Source organism: Macrobrachium nipponense, chromosome 1 (assembly GCF_015104395.2).
Source record: "Macrobrachium nipponense isolate FS-2020 chromosome 1, ASM1510439v2, whole genome shotgun sequence".
Classification (NCBI taxonomy): domain Eukaryota; kingdom Metazoa; phylum Arthropoda; class Malacostraca; order Decapoda; family Palaemonidae; genus Macrobrachium; species Macrobrachium nipponense.
Genome location: NC_087200.1, coordinates 106,319,700 through 106,345,977, shown reverse-complemented (window position 1 = coordinate 106,345,977; position 26,278 = coordinate 106,319,700). Strand labels below are relative to the sequence as shown.

The window sequence follows — 26,278 nt, the reverse complement described above, 5'->3', positions numbered from 1 at the left end:
AGCGCCGTAATGGAGATTAAATAAATTACATTATGAATGAGTTAATAAGTGTATGAAGAAAATGGTTCATATATAAATTACCATATGAGAAATGAATGAATTAATGAAGAAATAAATGAAGAAAATGCTTAATAAATAAATATATATATATCTATGATGTGATAGCTAAAAAATAATTAAATGTTATTAAAAATATTTATAGACTTTAAAAAGGAGATGAGAGCAGAAATATCTGCTTCATCTCCCAAAATATCACAAAGGGATTTACCCTTAAGATATCTCTCTCTCTGGTTAAAATATCTGGGGCAAGCAAACCAGAATGTGCTCCACTGTTAGCATCTCGCCACCGCAAGCACACTCTGGGAGGCTCCCACCCCCTTCTAAATAAACTGATGGGTCAAATAAGTGTGCCCAATCCTCAGTCTGCTTAAAACTATTTCTGTTCGCCTATCAGACTGGAAAGACGAAGGCCACGGCAATATATTATTTCTAATATTTTCGTACTTTCTATTATTGGCAAGATGAGAAGTCCATCTTTCTTGCCATTTGCTTAAAAATATAAGACCTAAAAGGACCTTTTAGATCTGTATGAGGCACTTTATTAAAGGCTGTTTCTGAGGAGACACTAGCAGCTTTCGCTTCCCTATCTGCCATCTCGTTTCCGCAAATCCCCACATGTGAAGGGACCCAACAGAAAGAGACAGATTTACGCAAATAATACAAATGGAGGAGCGATTCCTGAACTTTTTGAACTAACGGATGGAAGCTATTGAATTTTTTTAATAGCTTCTAAAGTGCTTTTCGAATCCGAGTAAATGACAAAATTAGTGTCGCTACTTTGAACAACTATATCCAAGGCAGAGACTATGGCTGTTAATTCTGCTGTGAATATGGATGCAAAGTCAGGTAGTTTAGCTGTATATGCTGTACACCAAGGATAACTGCACAGCCAACACCTACCTGACTTTGATCCATCCGTATATATTTTTGTCACATTAGTATGGGACAGTTTCGTGCTCCAAGAATTTTCCCCTAATCTCTTCCTCAGGACTAGTCTTTTTTGTTAAAAGCTTTTTTGCACACGGATGCTTCTGGAATAAGCCATGGAGGATACACAGGATGTTTTACTTCCATGACTTTCTGGGATTTAGATTATTACCCCTAACATCTTCATTTAGTCTAACTTGGAATGGTCTAGAGGCTCTTATACCAGAAAGACCCGTGAGTCTGCTTCCCTCAGCACCTGGAAAGAGGGATTTTTGGGGAGCACTTTTAATTCTAGCCATGTACCTTAATCCTAGTTCTTGCCTTCTCAATCAAGGGGAAGTTGGTTAGTATCAACATATATGCTTTCAACAGGCGAAGTTCTAAAAGCCCCTGAGCATATTCTCAGCCCCATATTGTGTACAACCTCTAGTTCCTTCAGCCTGGTTTGACAAGCTGAGGAATAAATCTGACAGCCATAGTCTAGCTTGGGACCTACACAACGAGTCATATAGTCTCAGCAGGGATTTTTTATCTAGCTCCCCAACTAAATCCAGAAACAACCTTTAAAATATTCAGAGATTGTTTAACCTTAATCTTTAAGGAGTTTATGTGGCTGCCCATGTCAATTTCTGGTCAATGGTCATTCCCAAAAATTTCACTTCATTTTCATAAGGAATGATAAATCCTTTTAAAACTGAGTGTGGGAACCTCTTCCACACGCTGGCACCTAGTAAATCTTGCAGAAACTGTTTTAGAGGAGGAGAATTTAAGCCATTCTCATCAGCCCACTTTGTAATGGCATTAACAGACCTTTGCAGATGTTTACATACTGACAAGGCATCATATCCTGTGGCGTATATTGCAAGGTCATCAACAAAAGTGAGCATTTAACAGGTGATGATATTTGTTGGACTATACTGTTTATTGCCACTGAAAAAAGTGTTACGCTTAAAACGCTTCCTTGTGGAACACTCCTCCTGCACAAAAGGTTGGGAGAGAGTGTTGCCCACTCTAACCTTAAAGAATCTCTCTGTTAAAAAGGATATACAAATTTAATCATTCTTCCACATATGCCCATCTTGTGCAATTGTTTTTTATGATGCCATTCTCCAAGTAGTGTCATATGCTTTCTCAAGGTCGAAAAAATACGCCAATAGTCTGACATCGTTTGGCAAATCCTTGCTGGATTGATTGGTCAGCCTCAGCAAGGGATCAAGGGTGGAACGATTTTTCCTGAAACCAAATTGAAATGGAGATATTAGTCCTTTTGCTTCCAAGTGCCAAACTAATCTGGTGTTTATCATTTTTTTCCATCAGCTTACACCACAGCTGGTAAGAGCTATTGGTCTATAGCTGGTGGCTTGGGAAGCGTCTTTATTAGGCTTTTTTATGGGAACAATTATGGATATTTTCCAGTCCTTGGGTAAAATTCCAGTTTCCCATATTTGGTTTATAATCTTGAGTAGATACTTTTTGGCTATCATCTGGGAGGTGTTTAAGCATTTCATATAAAATGTATCACCCCCTGGAGCTGTTGATTCAGTTGAAGAGAGTGCCTCCCGAAGTTCTCTTAAGGAAAATTTGTGATTGTATGGTTCAGATTTACCAGATTCAAATTTCAGAGTCATTTCGGCATTCCGAATTCTTTGAAATTCTAGAGAATAATTGTCAGGGCTAGGAAACTTGAGAAAAGTGTTTTCCCAGCTCATTGGCAACTTCAGTGGGCTCTGTGATCATTGTGTTATTGACCTTTAATGAGGGTAATGGTGACGCAACAAATTTTCCACTTAGTTTCCTGATTTTGCGCCACACCACTCTCAATAGAGTTTTTGGAATTTATTCCATTGATATAGTAAAGCCACTTTCTCTTTTGGCTTTCTTGTAAAAGCGCCGCTGCTTGGCTAACGCACGATTATAGATTAATTTAGACTGAGGGGAGCCACTAGTTTTGTATCGTCGGTAGCACTTCCCTAGTGACTTTCCTCAGAATACCACATGTCTTATTCCACCAGGGAACTGCAGGTCTACGTTGGTTTACCTTTTGTCTTGGGAATCGAGCTCTCAGCACTCTTCAGAGTGATTCAATAAAGTAGTCATAGGCATCCAGGTGAGAATGAAGGACTCAACTTCCTATCTAGATTGACTCCTTTACTGAACTTGTCCCAGTCAGCATCTTCTACCTTTTCCACTTAGGTAATGTTTCGATGGAGCATTTACAACATATTTCAGATGGATCGGGTAATGATCACTTCCATTCAAATCTTCATTAACAGACCAGTTAAAGTCAAGGTGGATATTTGTTGAGGAAATGCTAAGGTCCAGTGCAGAGAGATGATTATTATGAATGCTGTGGAAGGTCATTGACCCATTCATTATATAGGGTGGGCGACATCATTCGTGTCAATAAGGTCCTCGATTATTTTCCCTTTGCTGTCTAAACACACACTTCCCCAAAAGGGGGTTGTGGGCATTAAAATCCCTCCTAATAAGAGAAAAGGAGTGGGAAGTTGGTTAATCAAGGACTGAATATCTCCAATGTTAAAAGAAACAGATCTGGTGGGAGGTATAATGAACAAACCGTTATCCTTTTGTCTAATATGACTGAGACAGCAACAGCTTGTAGAGTTGTATTTAATTGTATTGTGGAGTGCTGCAGAGATTTATTAACAATAATTGCAGCACCTCCATGGGCACGATCACCAATTGGGGGAAAAGAGTTAAAAATAGCATAATCAAGTCCAGGATTATAAGGAGAGTTACCTAACATAGTCTCCTGCAGGCATACAATCCCTGGATTGAATTCATGCATTAAAACTTTAAAGTCTTCTGTCCGGGCTCTGAGACCCTTACAGTTCCACTGAAGGACATCGAACGTGAATGTTAAGGTGGTAATGTACTACTTCCCACTCTTTGGAGGGGAAGTACTGATCCTAGGTTGGAGAGGAAAATTCTCCTTAATAAGAGATTGTTTTCTTGATCCCTTTTCATCTTTATCAGAGATTAGGGTTCGTTGCCGACAAACAGCTTTCTGATTCGAGGCTGATGCTCAGGATTTTACTATTGATTAGGTGCAATCACTACTGCTATTAGTCTTGGGGCGGCAAGACTGATGAGAACTCGCATGTCTTTGAACTGGATCTGCTTTCGGAACTATCTTCCTTGGTTCGGAGAGATCTCTTCCAGAACACTGTACCCATTTGAAGTTTTTATGATAAAACTTTCATTATTCGGGGATGTGTTTCTTATACGCTTCCTGGTGGGCGCAGCTTTAGTTTTATCATGTTTCTTAGTAACTGTGATAATTGATGGATCCGAGCTAGATCTCTCTAGTTTGGACCACTCCTTTGGTTGCTTCTTGGTGATGATATTATTTGTGGAATTTTGCAAACTTTGCTTAGGGGCTGAATTTGCAACCGTTACATTTGTATCAACGTGAGAGGATAAATTGTCCATGCTTTTGGAAGAACAATTTTTGGTATTGGGCTTCAGAGCACTTGCTGACATAAGTTTCCGATTATTATTTCCTGTGCAAGGAGAAAGAGGTTTCCGATGCGTTACTGACTATTAGATTCTATTACTGGTGGCCTCTCATTGCTAGAACTCTTCATCAACTTTATTACAGAAGCATAGGTAGAGTTGGCACTCTGTTAGCCCCCACCCCCCATTACCACACGCTTTGCTGCACTGATGCTGAGATGTTCATTATCAGCCACTGCCAACACATCTTGCTCAAACTTGTATCTGAGGCAAGTCCTACTGTTTGGAGAATGATCACCCTTGCACTGGAAACAATAACGGGCTGCTTCGCACTTGTCCAAATTGTCATGCTCAGCAGAGCACACAGAAACATCTCTTATTGTTTCCACATGAGTCTTGAATGTGGCCATATTCGAAACATTTGCGACATTGTTTAGGGTTTCTTTTATATTTTTTGACTTGCATCCTCTCATGGCCAACATTGATGGTATCAGGCAAGTAATTGGAGGAGAAAGTTAAAAGCATAGCTGCATCTCCTCCCAATTTTTTTACATGAGATACACAAGGAGGGCACCTTAGGAGAATCTCCTCCTCATTAAAAACATGCAAGTCTCTTGAATAAACTACCCCTTTCAGCGTGTTAAAGAATCTGTGCGATGTTATAGCCTCGATATTTCCACTTTCTGGGGGTTTAAACTTTGATAATAAAATAGCTTGCGTCTCATTGCTGCTTTTATGAGTAAGTTCTTTCCATATCGTTTCAGATTAACCAATAGGAATAGAACCCACTTTGTTCTCAATACATTCTGCAGCTTTAATGAAATTTTTCCTTCCCTCTTTATAACTGGCAACATGCCATATAGGGGGAGGAAGCGTCCTGGTATATGTTTCGCCTGGTCCACATTCTTCATTCTTAGGAACAAAATCGAATGGCTCATCATTCAAATTCCTCACCGAAAACACCTTAGTGCTTAAAACAGAGTCATTTAGAATGTGGCCATTTAAATTCGTTTGTGCCTCGCTAGCTTCTTGGGGAGAGGAAAATCTAATGTATGCAGAAAAAGACTGCTTGTCTTTTTCTAGAAGCATCTTAAATTCCTCTCCACCTTACCAAACTGTTTTGCGACACTATGCAAGCACTCGTAGTCTAACGAAAGGTCTTGCATTAGTGCAATAAAGCACTTCTATTGTTCATATCAAATCACCAGTTTTAAAAGCACCCTATGTTGTCTCGGTGCATGGTTCTTTGTGATAGCCGAGCTCATATCCGTGTTTCATGCCTGAAGTTGTCGCCAGTGCCGTTAAGTCGTCAGATCCAGGGAGGGCAAACATTGGTCGATATCCATAGATTCAAATATATTTGTAGACTGCTTGGTTATATCAAGAAGGTATCGTGGGTCAGTCAGGTATTCAAATTCTCCACCAATGGCACAAGTGAGAGTCGACTCCCAATGGTCCACCCCATACCCTACCCTTACGGGATAGCACCAATACGCTTGCAGTGGCCCAGGTATAGAGCCTATCCGCCTGCTGGGTTAGTTCTACCCCCACTAATGGGGACCGACTCCCCACTCCAAACGTATTGGTGGGCTTCCGGACAAAAGCCAGGAGTCCCATCCCAAACACCAGCCCCCCCTGGATTCCGATGGGCTGATGTTTGGAGATGGTTCCGCCCTCAAGGTAGCAATGGGAGGGTCCCATCACTACCTCTTGGGTCCAAACCATATCAGGTGGCGACTCAACCACCACAACTCCCACAATTAGCTTCGAATGCAAACCCCTTCCAAAACACAATCCCTTCTCAGACTCACCTAAGCAGTAAAATTTAACAAAAGTGGAAAATTCCACATAATTAATCCGAAATGCTAATAAAAAATATTACATGAAGGAGAAGGATGTAGTAAGAATGAAAAATTGCAGAAAGAAGGAAAAGTTCTGACTAATTTAGTTGGATCAGCAGCTAGGCTAAAGTTTTTTATGTTCATGAAAACCTTGTAAGTCAGTTCTGCATTCGTGGTAATTGTATAACTTGTCTCTTTCCCCCCCAACAAAACCCGAATGCAGGACGGAACGGACAGCTTCTTGGCTCAACTTTTGAGGTGACCTGTTATCTAGTGTTGTGTAGTGATGTGTGTGTGAATATAGAAAGGGCGATTGCCCTGATTCTTTGAATTTTGTCGTAATTTGTTTCATTTGAGTGCCGTTGATTTACAATCCCCTTGAGTGATTAATATATGTATTACTCTTTGTGTCGTGAATTTCGAACTGATCATTCGAAATCCCCGCCATTTAACTTCACAAGTGTTGCGTTAAATTGGGGCAAGACTGAGGGATCTCGCGGGCGATTCATTGAACAGAAAGCTGTCCAATACACGACAGTTTATGACGCAATTCCTAAATGCATGGCGGGGAAGGAGCGCGTCTTATAGAAAAGAAGACTATGAAATTTTGTTAATAAATATAATTCGCTGATCACTAGTAAGAGATAAATTATCTATGTATAGATTTGGAGACAAGGACTCCATAGTCATTAAAGAATTTGCAGATTACGGCCTTCAGCCAGAACTTTAAGTTAATTCATTTATCTTAAATCATAACGTAACAGTCATATTTCACATTCAAGAATAAAATAGATTTAGTAATAAACGTAATGTCGAAATAATCGATGATTCCCGCCTGAATTGCAAGGATTCTGTAGTTCACTCGGGAAAGCATAAGTTTCCTTTGAAGAAGGGCGAAGTGATGCGTCATTCCTCCCCAGAACCTGATCCGTGTAAGAACTGTAAAAATTTGTGTCTCTCTCAATTCTCCGACTCGGCCATCGCCATGCTAGGTCGAATTCCGTCTTAACAGTAAGTTAACTTTATCCACGTATATATGTGCCATCCCTGCGATGAGGGACTCTATTTATGCAGCAAAAGAAAGCTGCCAGTGCAAGAAAGTTATTTGTTTGTGACATTGAGTCAATGGGTCTCATATTGTGCAGATTTTTCGTCCAGTTGTGGACTTAGTGTTTTACAAGCACGTGACATCAAGATCCTATGTGCTGCAACATACAAAGGCCATGAGAATTTTCAAGTATTTGTATTAAATTGGTAAAAGCAGTATGAAACTGCGTATACTGTGGAATTCTGCTAGGAACTTTAGTTTCGGTGTTCTGTTAATGTATTTAAATGTTTATTTTTCGTAATAGAACTGTTATGTTGACCAAATTTTATTGTATCTCACCCTAAGAGTTTTAGAGTGCGCTCCTCCTCAAGGCCTTGTCATCTGCCCAGAACATCCGGGCACGAATCATATAATAAAAGTCGAGAAAATTCCCGACATTTGGTCCTTTGAACCGGATGACAAGTGCGCTCTAGAGCTTGAAGGGAAATTTTAATAAAGTATGGTCTATAGGGTAGCCCTGATAGGACACAGTCAGCTCCCACCGAATCTGCCCCAGTGTTCAGATAACCAGATTGAGATCTTTAGAAGGCCAGGAGGTCTGGTCAGTCAATTTTTAGATAGTAGTCTTATCATTCTGGCTGAGACAGTATGAGTTGGTCGTGTTGTATGTAGGAGGAAACGACCTAGCAAACGATCACCCCAAAACCGTTTTGGGATAATTTATGTACTCTTATTGAACGCTTGAGGAAAAAATTGTGACTAAATTTTGCCATCTGCGATGCCCGAGATCAGAGAGTATCTCCCTGATAATCGTTTTACTGTAAATTCTGTTGAATATGTCAAGAAGGTAAAGAACTTTAATGCGAGAATCTCCAAATACTGCTACAAAAGAAGTTGGTACGGAGTCCGACACTTGCCTATGAACTCTCGTGCCTACCGCAAAGGCAAACAAAGGGATGGAGTCCATTTTGATTCAGAAATCCATAACGCATTCCTCAATCGTTTAATGAGATTAATCAGGAGAGAGAGACAGACAAAATAACAAGGCTCAGCTTGTTCTGATGTGCAATCAGCCCCACGTGTCACTATTCTTTGCACCCCGTCTTCCTAACGTAAGAAAAATCCTCATTTCCTAGTTTGCAAAACCCGCCCTAAGAAGTAGAGTAAATAATACAAAATGGCAGTGGCGTGTACCAAAATTTGGTCACACAGTTGAGACAAGAAGGTCAGCTTCGAGAGCTGTACAAATGTCAAGTCGTAAAGTTAGAATCTAACTTAGATGCCAGAATCAGGCAAACCTTAGCAGAAGCTGTGCGAGCTTCTACCCTTTTGTTGAATCGAATCGATAAACAAAGTCACTCAGACGGAATGTTTCCCTCCCCAAATTGAAACCGCTGCCTCTCCCCACTTTTGAAGGGGAAGTGCAGGAATATGCTTCTTACAGAGAATTGTTCACGATCCACATGGATCGAAGGGCAGATTTGGACGACGTGTCCAAATTTACTTACTTATTAGGGACTCTGGGCAGGGATCCACCCCGTAGAGCTGAAGAAGTTCAGGTTTGAGTTAACAGTGATCATTGAGCAAATAAAGAGGCTCATTACTAATGATATAGGCCATGGCATGGTCATGAGCCTTATCAATCAGAAGTTGTCAGAAGGTAAGCTCTATCGAAAGGTGGTAGAACACCTCAGAAAATGTGACTATAATTTAGAAGAATTTTTTGAAGCTATAGACTTCATAATTCGCATGTTGGAAGATGACGCATTACAGCGAGGCGAAAAATTAGAATGATAAGAATAACGATGTCAGCGTTAGACCCATAACGAAACCTAGGCAGAATAATTCTTGTCCCTTTTGCAATGGACGGCACCCGCCTCACGGATGCCGCCGAGTAAGTGACGTGGCTGCCAGACGCCGCATTCTACTAAGAAAGGGCCTGTGTTTTAATTGCCTTCAGTCAGGTTACCGTAGTGATAGGTGCACTAACCCCAATTCCTGTAAAAGTTGTGGAAATAATCATAATACTTCCATTTGTGGTAATAGAAGCTTTAGAAAAGCACATTCAGTTCCCTCCACTTCATCCCGAAGTAATCCTAGATTAATTAGTAAGTCAAGCTACAACCTCCCACCCAGTAGTAAATGCGTCGACCAGGCAGCACGATAGAAACCCCCATCCTCCCAAAGAGAAAGTAGAATCACAACCGCGTAAGAGCGCTAAAGTAGCCCAAACGTCTAGTGTAGATCTTCCCTGTACGGTTTTGCCAACGGCCATGGCCGAGATCCATCACAAGCAAGGGAGTAAATGGGTTCGCTTGTTTTTGGACACTGGGAGTCAACGAAGTTTTATCTCCGCTAAAACTGCAAAGCAGTTAGGCCTGCCAGTGGTAGGTAGAGTGGCATTAAACATTGCTCCCTTTGGTTCAGCAGAAATCAGTGGCCAGTATGACGTAGTGAGTTGCCGGGTAGAGATGGGTAATAGAATTGTTAGAATGAAACTAGTTCACGAGAACGTAGACGTCCCAATACATAACGCAGGTTATGTAAGAGTAAGACAACACCTAGTGGGGAAGGGAGTCACGTTAGCAGATCCTGACAGTAAGAGCGATAAGTTAAGAAACGTGCACATTCTTGTGGGTGCAGACTATATTAATTATTTTATTATTGGAGTAGAAAGGATCGATGGGATAAGTTTTTCTGACCCATGATGGCATGTCGCCATATGGGAAAGTGCCACAGTGGCTGTTAGAAGGTCACAAGATAGATCATGTGAGAACACTCAGGGTATGTAGGGTCGCGAGCAAACCAATTGCATTTGATGTTGATGAATGGTGGCGTTTAGACACCTTAGGCATCGCCCCATCCGAGCAATACACTGTCCGCGAAGCGGAAGCTATGCGAAAGGTTTTGTAGAGTGTAACGAAGAAGCCTGAAGGATATCAGGTTAGCTTGCCGTTCCGTTCAGAAGGTAGGCCAGAAACCAACTTTAGAAATGCTGTAGCACAGCTGGATTCGTTGCAAACCAAATTTCGGAAAGACAAGGAATACTATGATCAATATCAGGGAGTGATCAACAAATACCTAGAGGCAGGATTAATATATGAAGTAAAAGATCCAAAAATAGAAGGATACTACATGCCGCATTTCGGCATTAAAAAGGATAGCCGCACGACCCCCCTTAGAATAGTATTCAATGCCTCATCCAAGCTAAGAATAATAAATCATTAATTGAATGCCTGTTACCTGGGCCTAATTTAGTAGAGTTGGCCTATAATTTGCTTCTAATGTTTCGAATGAATAAATACGCCATGCTTGCAGACATAAGCAAAGCATTTGTTCCGACACGGCATACAAACCTTCGGTCCTTTTACAATAGGAAGGTACTAGCGGCAGCTGGATAGGTCGTAAGCTTTTGAACAAGGGGTTCGGTAGTTAACTGCTTGTCCGACAGGCGCGCGGTAGCTGCGCGACTGGGATTGGGTAAACAAATCACTTTTGCTTTCGGCCTGCTGGCGTGTAGACGTGTATCATCGCTCTCTGCCCGCTTCATCGTTGTTGCTTTCGCATGGTTGTGTTTTTCTTTTTCTATTTATTTAGTGAAACTGAATTGTAAGTACAATCATTTCATATTTATTTCCATTGAATTCAATTGTGAATTGAAGGATCTTGGTTTCTCCACGCCCTCCGATTACCCGAGTGCCGGGACTGAAGGGCGTAAGTGCGGGAATTCATTTTTCCCAGAAATGATCCTCGTATTGTGTATGCTCGGTGCCGAGGGCCGGGCGGGAGAGCGCTCGCTCCGAGCTTATATTTTGGTTGAAATGTGTAGATTAAAATCGTAAGTAAGTGCCCTTTTCATTTATATTTTTTTTGACCTGTATGCTCGTTGCCGAGCGAATGCGCTCGGCACGAAAACTTATTCTGTATGGAAGTGGAATCGCAAGTACAGTATTCTTTTTCATTTTCATATATTTATTTTGATTGTAGCAATACTCATTTTGGATCAGTTTCCGCTCTTACCCGGAAATTGATCCTTTCCCCTTTTTATTTGAATGAAGTGAAATCGCAAGTGCAGTTCTTTTTCATTTTCATATTTTATTGAGATTACATTATTTACTTGGATCAATGTTTCCGCTATTTCCCGGGAATTGATCCTTCCCCTTTTTATTTTGTATGAAGTGAAATCGCAAGCGCAGTATTCTTTTTCATTTTTCATATATATTTTGATTGCATCAATTCATTATGGATCAAGGTTTCCATTCATAATCGGGAATGGATCCTTTTACCCTTGCGCTCGGTACCGAGGGCGCAAATGCGCTCGCTCCGAGCCCTTATTCATTGTGAAGTGAATCGTAATGCAAGATTCTTTTTCATGTTATTCCTTTTATTATTGATTGCATCAATATTTATTTCGGTTCAAGTTCCGCTCATTCAGGGAATTGATCCTTATGCCCTTGCATTCGGTGCCGAGGGCACGATTGCTCTCTGGCTCTATTATTATTGTTGGGTACATGGGTGCTGTGCGGGGGTGGGGAACGAGAATCCCCCCCCCCCCCCCCGCTAAGCTCCCACAGATGGCCCTTCCCCTTTGGGGGGGAGGTTATCTGGGTTCTTCTCCTCGCCTGATCCGTCGAGCACGGGGGAGGGCGCTCGGTGCCCGATGTACAATTGTATTCGGGGTCTTCCGCTTGATTGGTGTGGGGCTCACCCCCCCGCACGGTGACTTCCCCCCCCACTAATCACTACTACTGTTATTTCCGCAGGTGCTATTGCCACGAGGGTGGACCTTGGTGAGGTATGGGCGTCCTTCGATTTGCAGGGCATGTCTAGTGTCCAGGGGCGGCGGTTCTATGGGCCTGCTGCGGTCACCCATGGAGTGGTGACTACGATAACGATATCGACTCCAGGTGACGACGTCCCTCCTCACCTGGTGTACTCGCCTCACGTGGTAACAGTCTTGCCTACAGCCGCTGTGAAGTGCCGTTCGCCGTACCGAGAGGGGGGCGTGCCGCCGCCACTCGTGGTTGCCGCGCTGCCGTGACCACACTTCCACTGCCGTAGAGCTCGCCCCTGGACCTGCCGCCGGTACCAGGATGTTGCTGGCTGCTGCTCCACCTCCTGTGTTTCCGGTGCTGCCTGCCGTACCTGCACTGACTGTCCATGCAGTTGCTGCGCTGGCTGTCCCTGCCGTTGCTGCGCTGGCTGTCCCTGCCGATGCTGTGCCTGCTGTTCCTGAGATGCCCATACCTGCTGACGTCTCTGTTCGTGGTGGTACTACCCCAGACTTTGGTCTGTCTGTACAGGTGCGTCCGGGCCCTGTGGCTTCGGCTACAGCAGCCCGGCTCCGCCCAGGATGGTAGATCTTACGTCTGTCCTGAGGAAGCTGACGAAGAAGAGGAGGATGGTGTCGTCGTAGTCATCTTCATCTTCTTCATCGTCGTCGGCTGCCGCCTCTTCCCCTTTGACTTCTAAGGCTTCACAGCCGAGGAAGATGAAGGTTGCCTCCTCCCTCCTAAGAAGTCTCCCTCTGGAGCTTCTCGGGACCCGTCTCACCTCGGTGGGATGGGAGGGTTCCTTCCGCTGGTCCTCCTGCTCCTTCGGGAGCGGGGCCCGTCTCTTCTTCCGCAAGGAAGAAGACTACGGGGACCAGAGGGATACCGGCTAACACCGGTACTTCCTCGCCTGGTGTCAGTGGTTCTGCCACTGCATCAGGGTCCGTCTCGGCCTCTCGTTCGCGGGAGGTACAGAGTGTACGGTCGCCTACCAGCGACCGTGCAGCCAGGAACCAGACCTCTGAGCCCGCTCAGCGTCAGGTTCACGGAGTGGAAGACTGGTGACAGCCGCTCACGCGACTCACCAGACCAGCTCTCGCTCTCACGGCGACCAGCTGGCTACCCGGGATGACGTGACTGTCCACGACCGGCCACGGGCTGAGGCTGGGAAGAGGTCCCCCCGTTCACCAGTGCCAGCCACGTCTGGATCCAGCGAAGTGACGTGCCGTGAGGACAAGCACCGGTCTCACTGTGACAGTGGAGCCTGCAGGTCGCCTGCCCGTTGCTCTCACAGAGAGCGATCGGGTACGGCAACCAGCACCAGCTTCTTTCTGACACTCGAGATCGGGGCCGCTGTTGCTCAGTCCAGCCCGGTTTTCCACCAGCCCCCCCCGGGAGACGGTTCGACCAGGACTGCAGCTCGATCGCCACCGCGGGTTGACGATCGCCTGCAGCCCTCCAAGCCTGCTGGTTCTGACAGGGAGCGTCAGGTCTGCCTCTCTCGTACCTTCAACCTCCTCGGGTTACACTGGGAGGAGCGAGGTATTGAGGAGTGATTCGTGAGGGGTCCCGCCCCTCATGATCCCACCACGGACGCCCCTACGTGCCAGGCACAGTTCTTGGACCGGCCAGGACGTATGCGCAAGTGGATGGAGAAGGCCGAGAGGGCTGTCGCTGTTCCCCCTTCTTAGGAGGAAGGTTCTCTGAATATGCTCTTGTTCGAAGGGCTTAACGGTCCTACTCTGCAAGATGCTGTTACTTCCAAGATCCAGAGGAACTTTGCCGAGGTTATGGCGCTGATTCGTCAGCACAACGACCTCTGGGAAGGATCGCCGCTCCCACCAGCAGAGCCACGTCTCGGCTCGAGTCGTTTTGGGGCCCGAGAGGGAACCCAAATCGACGGTGGGTCTGCCGCGATCGGAGCTTGCCGACTGTGTTGAACCAGGTAGTCTCTCTTGTCTCCGGACAAGAAGGCTCTCGTCAGTTCTGGCCGGTCGAACAAGCTACTTCACCTCCTCTACTGCGACAGAGGCGTTTCTACGTGTCTTCGGACACCGTATTTGTAATACCCCTTCGGTCCTCCTGAGAGGTTTCGACCTCGACGAGGACTGAATGAGTTCGGAGGACGGTATCGGCTCTCTCCTGTCAGGTGTCGATCAGCCCCACCCAGACGACGTTCACAGTGGCGGCAGACCCTTACCTACAGTATGAGTTCGTAACCCTCCTCGGGGGAAAACGTTTTCTCCTGACGATACGTTTTCCCAGGCTCTGAGAGGCCATCGCCGTAAGGTGATGGCTGCTCCTTTTCTTCTCCAACTGCTAGTTCCGCTGGGAAGGTGAGCCAGTATCCAATTCCTCCCGCATTCCCTCTCTCCTTACGGCTACGAGGGAAAGGGGAGGGATCCTACAGAGATTTCTCTGTAAGATCCCACGTTAGGGGCTGCGCTACCGGGGGGACCTTCGGGTCCTACCTGACGTAAGCCCCGGTCGTTGAGGAGGGATCCTGCCCCTTTCTCGATTTCTACGGGAATCGAGAGGACCACCAGCCGATATTGTTTGACGAATTCGGTGGGGGTTTCGCAGAGTGCTTAGAATTCTACAGAATTTCTAGCGCACTCAGAGTGTTCGAGTTTTTTACGATCTCCAAACACTTAGGCGAGACTACGGTCCAAAGTGAGCGAGAATCCCCGATAATTGTTACACGATATCGGGAACCTCGCTTATGCTCGAATTTCTGTAATTTCTAGCATTTGGAAGAAGACTGCTGCTGAAAGAAGAGTATCTCACAGTAGGCGATAAACCTGGAATAGAGAAGAACGGACGGGAACTTCCAGTTTGGCTTGAACTCTCGTCTTCGGTATTCTGTTCACCATTGAAGCTTTCCTTTGGGAAAGACTTCTCCTTCACTCTCTTGACTAGAGAACGAAGGCGGTCGATCTCCAATCCTTATTCTCATTCCTCGAGGGGAAAAGAATTTAGGATGGAGGTCGTTGTACAGAACCTACAAATATACTACGTATATTACCCTCACGACATGATTCTTTTAACAGTTGGATTGTCCGGGGGGTAGGCGCATACCGTAGTTAACTCTACGGTTTGTGACCGAGATGAATGGTATCTTAATTGAACTGCAACTCGGGGTTGCCTGCAACCTCCCAGCAGTTATGTTTCGATTTTAGATACTTGGTATTGTCATGACAAGACCAAATCAGCTTTTGTATTTACCGAAATCCGTTTCGTTTAAATATAATTGCTCGAGCGTATTCTTTATGTTCGATGGTTCTAGCCGAACGCATTCCTTCGTGGAATAATGGATTACCTGGCAACTCAGGATGACGAGTCACCGAGAGCTACTGCGTATTGAACTGCCTGATAGCAGCTCAGTATCAGCTAGGTCTCGGAGATGCACGGTCGGTTACGTCTCTCTCCCCCCTGCTTTGATTGACTACCGAACCGTATCTCTGCCCAACAATCATGGACTTAGGTCTCTGATTAATGGGGATTCTCGCAATAATGAAGGACCATCTACTGCAATCATGGACTTAGGTCTTTGATTAACGGGGATTCTCGCAATAATGAAGGACCATCTACTGCTGTGACGCTCTATTTCATCGTCTTCGACATTGCGAGAATTTTCCACAGAGATATCTCTTGGACTCTTTCATCTATCTGTTTACCGCACGGTAACAGAAGTCTGTACTAGTCTCCCGCTGCATCGCACTGCGATAATACGAATGATTTTTGCAGACATCTGAGTTTGTCTTCAAAATATCTCGTATTCGTAGGTGTGCAATTATTCATTGTTCGCCCCGTATTAACAGATGTGTCAGAAGACATCGCCTACTCTCCGACCTGACAGCTCTACTTCCAAATGTTCAGCCCATGAGAAGCAGTTCTTCAGGCAGTATTTCCCTGTGTCTTCATTACTGAAAAGCTCTCCGCTTTCATTGCAACTACGATCCTCACCGGACAGCAATGAATAGCGGTTAGTGTTCTCAGTGTTTGTAGCACAGGTTCAGAATCTTGAGAATCCTTCTCTCGGTTCAGCTGTGAAGACGTAGGTTGCATTTTCTGTACACCTTCATCTTCAACGACACATAAGTGTTGTTTCTCCTTAGCTGAGAATCAACTATACTAAGATATCTTGCCATCAGGGACCTCGGTCTCTAGAAGGCAATTGACTTTCGCCTGTTGGGCACATGCCTTAAGAGAATCATCACCTCGCCTTCTGGCATCGGTAAGGCGAAGGTCGCGTGACTTGCTTGGACAACTTGCCTCCTACCGAACGCAGTCAGTCGGCAGCTGTCAGAGCGCCCAAGTCTGTTACGAACTTCGCTGTGGACTTAGTTCGGTTGTTCCATAACAGTCTTTCCTTCGTCCTAACGGCTTGTCACAGTACCCATACCATCGACACCCACTATTGAGTGTCGGTGTCCTATCCACTACCGAGAAGAACTTCACTGCTTGGGGATAGGAGAATGTGAGACACTTCGCTGCAGACGGATAGACCAGTATGGGTACAGGACATCACCGAAGTCGAGAAGAGGGATAGGTCATACGACCATTCCCTTCTTTTCCTCTGAGGTAATTGCATGACTTTTCCTGCGAAGTCGAGCATCCAGGGGATGGGGATTCGTGACGCTCGATTTCGTACCGACTTCGTAGTGAAGACTCAGAACCCTTCGGTTCCTGACGATCGGTTAGAGTCCTTCACAATCCCCTCCCTAATGGACTTCACCGCCTTCGATGCGAAGGAGATGCTGCTTTGTCCTGTGAAAGCGCGACCGCGCTTTCTGAAGAAACTCGACATCCCAGGCTGAGTGTTGAAGACTCTTCGTCAGCACCAAGATGACTTAGAAGTACACTCCCTCGAGTTACACAAGAACTTCTCCGTGGCGCAGGTACTGAAGGCAGGGGTCTGGTACAACCAGACCACTGGCACCTCCTACCTTTTGGATATTGCCCACAGGTCCTTGGATCGTTTTCCTTGGGACCCGTGGTGGCTGCTCAACACGTGTAGCTAACCCAGACCCTAGCAGGCTGAACAGCATCGAGTCCTGGTGTGACTGTAAGAATAGATAAGTGAATGAGAGAGTGACTGGCTTCTCTTCCTATCTTTTTCTCCCCCTCTACCTGTGGGTAGAGGGATACGGTCATCACCTTGCTGGATAAGGACGGGATGCCGGTGAGCTACTCGACAGAGCCCCATCCTATCCCTTTCACTAGGGATGGGAGCGAATATCCACCACTTCCTCCTACAAGGGGGGGGAAGTGGATGCCAATAAGAGACAAACCCCATAAGAGACAAACCTTTGTTTTGCCTCTTGCAAATAGGAACTTGTTCTTGTTTGCTGGTACGAAGAGATACGCTTGCCTCTCTCTTAGTACTTGGTCCAGAGGTCTGACCATTGATCCTGCGGTGCACACCCCGATCAATCGGACAGAGGCTTGGATCCCTCCCTCGCTCTTACGACCAGGGAGGCATTCCAAGGTTGGGCGAACACCAGTCTGTTCACAAAAGACTCTGATTCCTCCCACCAAGAAGTGAATCTTCCTATTGTAAAAGGACCGAAGGTTTGTATGCCGTGTCAGAACAAATGACAATTTGTCCAAAATTGCATTTTTCCTAACTATACAAACCTGAGGTCCTTTTACACATAGTCCCCCCCCCCCCCCCACCTCATGCTACCCCTCACTCTGCAGTTTTTGCTTGGGCCAAAAGCAAAAGTGATTTGTTTACCTCCCAGTCGCGCGCGCGCGCCTGTCGGACAAGCAGTTAACTACCGAACCCCTTGTTCAAAAGCTTACGACCTATCCAGCTGCTGCTAGTACCTTCCTATTGTAAAAGGACCTCAGGTTTGTATAGTTAGGAAAAATGCAATTTTGGACAAATTGTCATTTCATAGAGTACTGTTAGATCCCCGTGATGCCAAATATACTAGATTCCTGTGGCGAGAGGTAGCAGGTCGAGCGCTGACCTTCGCTTTCAGAGTCGTGGTGTTCGGCATCACGGCTAGTCCCTTTTTGCTACAACAAGTGTTGAATCATCATTTTCAGTTAGAAGGAAAACCTGAATTAAGCAAGTCCTTTTATGTTGATAACTATGTCAGCACATTTGACAGTTTGGATGAGATGAAAAAGGAACAAGAATCTGTCCACGTAATTTTGGATAGGGCCAGAATGCCGTTAGAAGGGTGGGCAACAAACAGTATAGCCTTCGATAGCGAGAAAGAGTGGAAAGAACCTGTGAATGTGAGCGTGCTCGGGCTGAGATGGGCTCAAGACGTCGACCGTCTGTGTGAAAGAGAGTGAGAGGATTCGTGAATTGGGGGAGGGATGGGTACCTACGAAGTGTAGGGTACTATCTTTGTTAGTATCAATTTACGATCCGCTAGGTCTAGTCAGTCCTTTATTTGTTAGGGGAAAATGTTTCTCCAACAACTTTGGGAACAAGAGATTGGATGGGATGACGTGTTATGTAAGGAAAAGGCTAAAGAAGCGCGAGAACTGCTAGTAGAATTGAAATCAGTCTGTGAGTTAACATTTCCGAGAGCGGCAGGAGTCAGAAGATCTGAACTCCATATATTCACCGATGCCAGTAGTAGGGCATACGGTGCTGTAGCATATGTCAGAGATGAAGAAAGTAATGTAAGATTACTCACCAGCAAAATGAGAATCACTCCGAAAGGGATGCTCAAAATCACCATCCCTAAATTAGAACTTTTAGCATTGCTGCTAGGTTGTAGGCTAGCAAAAACAATTAAATGGCTAATAGAGCCACAAGAAATTAGTATCTGGTCGGTGATGCCACCCATGCCTTAGCATGGGTGGCATCACCGGATGCCAAGGACAACAAAAATATCTTTATATCTAACCGTGTGGCGGAAGTTGTTTTTCTCCGCCAGATTTGTGATTTCAGATTGAAGTATGTGCCCAGCAAACAGAATCCTGCTGATGTCTTGTCAAGGGGCACAACAATCCAGCAATTGCAGCAGAATCCTCTTTGGCGCCAAGGTCCAGAGTTCTTGGGAATCCCAGGAGAGCCTGTTCCCTTCAAAGAGGAAGATCTAACGAATATCAGAACCGTGGTAGCGGCGGTGCAGGAACTGAGGGAAAAAACAAGGTATATTCCCCCAGGAGAGATATGGGAACTACTACTCGGAGGTTGAGTTCCGAATTTTGATTAGAGTAACCAGATTAGTGTTAAAGTTTGCAAAAGTGAAAAGGGATCCTTTTCAAGTTCTTGTCTTATTAGAACAAAAATTCTATTTACCTACTGTGTATGCATATTTGGAGGGTGAGGTAAGACCCCCTCGTGAGATATTGAATTTTGTGAGGCAATAAAGTCTAATAATAGTAGACAAATTGATTTGCACTGGGGGACGAGTGTCCCAAATTGAAGAGATGAAACATTTAATTCTTTTGCCTGCTAAGGGACACTTAGTCAGAGCATACTTAAAGTATTTGCATTGTTTGCACCTCCATTGTAACATCAATACGCTAATGGCGATTTTTCGACAGAAATGCTGGACGCTGGGCCTGAGGTCAATTGCTAAGCAAGTTGTACGGAAGTGTCCAGAATGTGTGCTAGCATTCCAACCGCTGATGAGACAACCACCACCACCCCCCCTGCCGAAGGAAAGAAACACCTTGCAGAAGCCATTTGCCGCAGTCAGCGTGGACCACACCGCAGCCATACAAACCGAAACGCGGCCAGGCTATATCCTCCTCGTGACATGCATGGCCACCAGGGCCGTGTATTTAGATTTCTGCCCCTCCTTGGATGTGGAGGAATTTGTTCTAGTTCTTCGAAGATTCAGCGCTACGCATGGAGCCCCGACCATAATCACTTTTGATAACCACCAAACGTTCAAGACGGCCAGCAACCTCCTTCAGGGACTTTATGAAGAGGATGAAGTCCAGCAGTTCCTGAGGAGGACTGGCGTAGAATGGCGATTCCAAACACCCCGTGCGCCGTGGAAAGGCGGTTTTTTGAGCGTCTGATTGGTGTCACAAAACGTGCATTGCAGATAGCCCTTGGGAGAAAGCATCTCCCGGAGGCCCACATATTGACTAGTGAGAGGCGGAGGCGGTAGTGAATAATAGGCCGTTGATGTATAGCGGTGACAAGTGCGAGGACGAGGTCCTCACCCCCTCTCATTCAGTGCGAGGTCACTTAATAAATTTGATGGCACCTGTTTTGCCAGATGAAGACCTTAATGCTACCTTCACCTCCTGGAGGCTACGAGATTGATATCTTAAACTAACAGACACTTTGAAAGCCTTCCGAGAGAGGTGGAGGAAGGAGTACCTGAGTGCCCTAAGAGCCCGACACGATTGTCAGTCTGGGGAACCCACCAACCTGCACCCCGGAGACATCGTGTTAGTAAAGCAAGGAAATCAAAAACGAGCAACGTGGCCCCTTGGACGCGTCATGGAGACTTACCCGGACGACGACGGTGTCGTGCGTTCGGCCAAGGTATTGTTCGAAGATGTTGAGTCCCTGCGTGCTGTCAGCCACTTAGTCCCCCTGGAACTTGCCCCCTCAGATGACGATGATGGCGTTGGAGACGAACGGCGTGACGATGTTGATGGTGCGACGGAGGAGATGGTGCGTGACGACGACGGCAACGAAGAGGTCTGAGACGAGGGAGCGCACAGCCCAGCAGTAGGTATTCCAGGAAATGTTGTGACGTCTGGGGACGACCAAGGGATGGCACTGGCTGCCACATCTGAACAATTGGCCACAAAGGTCTTGAGTGACAAAGACGCTGACGATATTGGTAACAAATCGAGCGATACCAATATGGTAAGTGAGAGTGCTTAAGTGAATGATACTGAGGTATCGAGTGGTAGTGACGTTGACGTTCAGTTAGGCAGATCAAGACGTTTTATACGCCCTTTGAGAAAGGCTGCTGCTAAGCAGCGTGAGTTGATGAAGCGCTTAATGGAAAGCGAATATATATAAGTCTGGCTAGAAACAGTAAAAGAAAACAGGAAGGTTCCGTATTCTGTTAGGCAGGGAGGGTGGACCCAAGTAAGTGTAGGTGAGTTGAATCCTCAGAGGATGGAAGTGCGTCGGGTTAGCGTAAGGTAGTGGGAGCCCCCTCTTGTGCAAACAAGTCTAGCGTTGTGCAGAGGTAGCCCCCACCCTCAAAGTAGATTAAGAAAAATGTATGAGTACTTGTAGAGAAGGGAAAGCGTTTTGAGGGCATGTCCCATAAAAGAGTACATACAGAATCAGTTGTAATCTGTGTTTCCTTAAAGGCAAATGGCCTATCTGATTAATGCTTGTTGATTATTGAAGGCGAGTAGCCTAGAATAACATGCGTGTTGCATGAAGATTATTGAAGATGGAGAGCTTAATATAGAAGTTTCTCTTGCATGTTGTATTGCATTTTGAGGCGAGTGCCCAAAGTCTATGCTTGTTGCATACAAAGTTGTCCATATATGACTGTTTCATTTTTCATGCCATTGATTGAGTGAAGGCAGAATGCCTTATGAGAGTATATTCATGTTTCCTTGATCTTAATTTTACATTTATACTTTTGATCTTATTGCAGGCCCATTGCCTATTGAGTTTCTGTGCTGATTCATGTCTACCTTATGTGTATGGGTACATTTATGTATATATATCTGCCATTTATGTTTTATTTTTATATGACATTGATTACCCCGGGTGTAATGTTGATGTATAATTTCTTTGACATGTCATGTTTTTTTGTGTACTCTGTTAATCGCTGTGGAGCGCTACGCAGCGAGCCTGACTGAGTAATGTAGGAGTAGTTACTCCCCCCCCCCCCCCAGCTCAGTCTTTCCTGAATTCTCCAACATTTTAACGACCCATACTTCGGGTGTGGAGTATGTCGTGAATTTCGAACTGATCATTCGAAATCCCCCCCCATTTAACTTCACAAGTGTTGCGTTAAATTGGGGCAAGACTGAGGGATCTCGCGGGCGATTCATTGAACTGAAAGCTGTCCAATACACGACAGTTTGACGCAATTCCTAAATGCATGGCGGGGAAGGAGCGCGTCTTATAGAAAAGAAGACTATGAAATTTTGTTAATAAATATAATTCGCTGATCACTAGTAAGAGATAAATTATCTATGTATAGATTTGGAGACAAGGACTCCATAGTCATTAAAGAATTTGCAGATTACAGCCTTCAGCCAGAACTTTTAAGTTAATTCATTGATCTTAAATCATAACGTAACAGTCATATTTCACATTCAAAAATAAAATAGATTTAGTAATATACGTAATGTTGAAATAATCGATGATTCCCGCCTGCATTGCAAGGATTCTGTAGTTCACGCGGGAAAGCGTAAGTTTCCTTTGAAGAAGGGCGAAGTGACGCGTCATTCCTGCCCAGAACCTTATCCGTGTAAGTACCGTAAAAATTTGTCTCAATTCTCCGACTCCCAGCCATCGCCATGCTAGGTCGAATTCCGTCTTAACAGTAAGTTAACTTTATCCACGTATATATGTGCCATCCCTGCGATGAGGGACTCTATTTATGCATCAAAAGAAAGCTGCCAGTGCAAGAAAGTTATTTGTTTGCGACATTGAGTCAATGGATCTCGTATTGTGCAGATTTTTCGTCCAGTTGTGGACTTAGTGCTTTACAAGCACGTGACATCAAAGATCCTATGTGCTGCAACATACAAAGGCCATGAGAATTTTCAAGTATTTGTATTAAATTGGTAAAAGCAGTATGAAACTGCGTGCACTGTGGAATTCTGCTAGGAACTTTAGTTTCGGTGTTCTGTTAATGTATTTAAATGTTTATTTTTCGTAATAAAACTGTTATGTTGACCAAATTTTATTGTATCTCACCCTAAGAGTTTTAGAGTGCACGCCTTGTGCACACCTTGTCAATCTACCCAAAACATCTGGGCACGAATCATATAATAAAAGTCGAGAAAATTCCCGACACTTTGATATGTTTAACTTTTAGTTATTCAATTAATTTTAACTTTACATTTATCAAATGCGTTTCAATATCCCTAGATTTTATTTCATTTTTCCTATGTTTCAGTTTTGTGGATGGTGAATATGAATTGATCTGATAAACCTTTATTGTGTTCATATTTTAACGTTATGCAAATAACTTTTAGAAACTATTTAACACAGCGGTCCTCTAAGGTCTGAAAATCAACCCGTGAGCACTCTCAACATTTAGAGAGAGAGGGGCACGTATCTCGTGTAGCGATTTATGATCTGAGTTCATGTCTACAAGGACTGCTCAGTAAGTGAAAGTACTTAATTGTGCTACTATTCATTAATGATATTGGTGTGTTATCCTCGTTAATAATGAATTGGGTCGAGCGACATTTCCCCGTAATTTAGAAACCGCAAAGGGAGTTTTGTGGAGTTGTTACGTAAGGCTTTTAGCGGTTTTTGACCAAGTAACAACGTTAAGCATATAATACAGGCCACTATAAGTCCATCTTTTTTGCCACATTCAGTGTTAATTCTCAATTAGTTCCCTTTTCCATGGTTTTCACATCGTTTTAAAATGACAAATTTTCTTTGACAATTTGTATTTTCATAGCTAAAAAACAGGTTTAATCATTTAATCAGTAGGTTAATTTCTAGCGCCTAGCTGGATCCGGTTAAATCGCAGATGAAAACAAGGAATCTTGTGAGATCTGGCAACACTTGCATATATCGGGTGAAGAGTGGTCAAGGACCATGCATGCACCTACGCAACAGCGTCAGTCTTTCCCAACTCAGAATGTCTTACCACAGAGAGGGAAGACTAGAGGTGGGCAGTACAATGTTGAGACCTCAGGTGTGTAGCCATGAAAAATACAAATTCTTAGAAAATTTGTCATTTGTTCATGCACGAACAAACCTTTAGTCTTAACATGGAGGGAGGTACAAGACATCCTAAACCGGCTAGAGGCCTACCCACCAGTCCAGTTCCAGAAGAAATAACTTCCGGAGAGGGACTGAAGCCTGTGAGAAGCTAGATAAATTGATACCTAACCACCCAGACACTGAGCGACGTAAAACGATATGAGAGAATCATTGCATAGGGAACCAAAGAAAAACTTTGACTGTCCAAAAACAAACTAACACACCAGGGTTTGTTACCACTTCCAACTCCCCCTTGCCAAGGAGCGGAGCATATGCTACCGAATAGAGGGTGGGTTGTTTGTATACCAAGCAACCACACTATCAGTATGACTACCTTACTCACCTTTATCAGACCAGTCCAGTGAATGACGTGTCTATTCCTTAACCTGGCAAACCCACCCGAAGGAAGAAATAAAGGTAGAAGAGAAAGAAAGAGACCAGCCAACTCGCTTATTCTCTCATCCACACAATTGTCTTAGGTAATGCGGGCCACTCACAGTCGATCTGGTCGTACAATGATAACTGAGTGGGAGAAGAATCCAAAAAAATTACTGCAAACTAACGTTACTGCCCGGACTGAACAAAGTAGTCAGTCTTAAGTTGGCACCCCCACAGTTGGACGTGGCGGAGGGAATATCTGATAATAAACCGTAAATGCTCAGACTGCGCCGTTGCAGCCAGTATAACAATGAAAAAAAAAAAGCCACGAAAAAGAATATTGGGTCAATGATTGGTTGTTGAAGAAAGAAAAACTCTCATTTATTGCTTTTAAAGGAAATACAGGTAGCTCCCGGGGATTGCTGTGATAAACGTAAGGGTGGACGAGGTAACATTCAATTCTGCAGGAAGATTATAACTGTCGTGCAAAAGGACACATGCATGACGAAATCCACAACCCCCTATGAAAGGCCAAGTGCCACATTACGCTAATTAGCGACTGACTGTTATCTAGATATAAAATTGAGTGTGGCCATATTGCCCAAAGCTCTTGGAAGTGTCTTGCTAGAGACATATTCAGCTATTTGGACAACACACTGCAAAGACTACTACATAATAAAGATAAATAAAACTCGTGTACACAAATTTGTATCTTTGATAAAAAATAAACTAGCTTTTAGAAACTCAAAATAATTGATTCTTCTACATATACATATACCAAACAGTTTGTAGTGTATAAAATTAGTGTAGGAAATCATAAAAGTGAAAAGGTAATAAATCTGTGTAACCAGTCATTATGCTACACTATTTCGCAATCAGCACCAAGTACCATTTAGGAAATTTTTAGCAATGTTTTTAAGAAATATCCTAATTTTATTTTCTTAATTTTCTTTTACTTTGGAATATAACTGATTAAACGTCCTGAACAAGGCACCAATTTTTTGTTTTTGTTTTGAGAGATTTCTTATTTCTTTATGTAATGTATAATGTATAATATACATTACATTACAGATATATATATATATATATATATATATATATATATATATATATATATATATATATATATAATATAAATACAGTGGTTCGCGGGGGTATTGCGGGGGATGCGTACCAGGCCCCCCCGTGAATAGTTAGAACCCGCGAATGTTTGAAACCCCTATAAAAACGCTAAAAACAGCCTATTTTGTTAGTTAAAACTCAAGAAAAACCACTAAAAATTTTCATACTTGGTTTTTTTAATAGTTTTATCACAAAAAGTGCATTTTATGATGAAATTGATAAAAAAAACCAGGAATTTGTGGATATTTCTCATAGAAAAATACCGCGAATGCGCAAATTTTCCGCGATTAATGCAGGGAAACGTTCCCGAGAGAAATCCGCGAATCTGGAGAACGCGAATACGGGGGGTCCACTGTATATATTATATATATTGCTACTTTCAAAACACATATATCCCCTCTTTAACTGTATAAAATGTTATATATAGAGTTTGCAACATTTTTTCAGATTCCTAGCTAGCTTAGAATTAGGATGTTTAAAATGTGTGTTCAGATTTTGCATAACATAATATAAAAAGAATATATAACCTAGATTAGAAACAGAGAGATTTGCTTTTTCCATTCCGAGATAGAATGGTTTTCGTTATTTTTCACCACCTCAGATTAAGGGAGCTGGCAGTCTCTGTGTTGTTATCAAAACATGTCAATCATCTTGCTCGCTCGAGTCTGTCTCGATCGGGTACGTGTCTTTGTTGAGCAGGTTTCATACTCTTACTTCGTTGCCGAAACCACGTGCAGATTTTACAGTTTTTCTGTAAAGTTACGTCACTATTTAGAAGTTTCTAGAA

The 26,278-nt window shown here is 44.0% G+C and overlaps 1 protein-coding gene across 1 annotated transcript in view; it reads right to left on the bottom strand.

Annotated features, from left to right (window-relative positions):
* LOC135219527 (elongator complex protein 5-like) overlaps positions 1-26,278 on the bottom strand; it is a 203,179-nt gene that overhangs the window by 165,143 nt on the left and 11,758 nt on the right. The window lies entirely within an intron of this gene.